This window comes from Sminthopsis crassicaudata, chromosome 1 (assembly GCF_048593235.1).
Source record: "Sminthopsis crassicaudata isolate SCR6 chromosome 1, ASM4859323v1, whole genome shotgun sequence".
Classification (NCBI taxonomy): Eukaryota; Metazoa; Chordata; class Mammalia; order Dasyuromorphia; family Dasyuridae; genus Sminthopsis; species Sminthopsis crassicaudata.
In genome coordinates, this window is record NC_133617.1 from 527,258,778 (window position 1) to 527,259,636 (window position 859).

The window sequence follows — 859 nt, forward strand, 5'->3', positions numbered from 1 at the left end:
GTTTGAGATCAGAAGATTTTGAGAAGGGATGGGGTTACAACTCGAGAGAATTTAGGATGAAGAGATGGGCATTGGGAGAATTAAGTGGATCTGGGTCAGACATCTAGGGGAGGAGGAATAGAAGACCCGGGATCTGGAATTACCGAGGGCACACTGTCACAGCGAGAATGTTGGCTGTGAATTGGCAGAGGTTGGGTACCAGCGGGTACTCGCAGGGCTCTCCCCTGGGTGGGGTGAGTGTGTGAGGGGAAGGGGCAGACACGCCCACTGCGGCGGGGCTTCACTCTCCCAGAGCCCAGGGCGGACGGCGGCAGGAGGGGCTTCTACCACCTCGGTGTCACCCAACTTGTCCCCTGTCTGGGAGGCGGGGAGTCCGGGGGGCTGGCTCCTCCTTCTGTAGCCTCGGCGAGGTGGTCGCAACACTGCCCCCACCCTTAGCCTGAGCCTGAATCTCAGCACCTGCCACCAGCCTCAGTTCAGCCCCCCGGCCCGCCCTCCTCCTCCTCCTCTGGTTGCAGAGACTCGGGGAGGAGGAGGAGAAAAAGACAGAGGAAGAAAAAGGAGGCGGGAGCTGGAGCAGCTGGGCCAGGGGTGGCCTGGCTCTGGAACCTGTCTAGAGCTCAGTGCTTCCCCTTCTGCGAAGCTGAGTCCAGGGCGGTGTCTCTTCTGCAGGTAAGGGAGGGGAGACACTAACGGCAGGGGTCCGGCTTGGGGAAAGTTTCCCGGACTTGGGTTGGGACATTGAAGAAAACAGGAAAGGGATCTATCCCCTCCCCGCCAACCTCTCTGCCCTGGGCCCCAGTGTCTCTCGGAGATGGGGGATGCTACGCTGGAAGTCCTTTCCCTCCCTTTTTTCCGT

At 60.3% G+C, this 859-nt stretch overlaps 1 protein-coding gene across 2 annotated transcripts in view; it reads left to right on the forward strand.

The window, feature by feature from the left end:
- Window positions 1-352: 352 nt before the first annotated feature.
- Window positions 353-859, forward strand: part of FRMPD1 (FERM and PDZ domain containing 1) — a 127,578-nt gene continuing 127,071 nt past the window's right edge. The window contains exon 1 of one of the 2 annotated variants that reach the window (XM_074281790.1): window positions 353-672. The gene's annotated coding sequence lies outside the window, so the exon portion shown is untranslated. The remainder of the gene's footprint in view (window positions 673-859) is intronic. The other variant, XM_074281791.1, reaches the window with a different exon arrangement.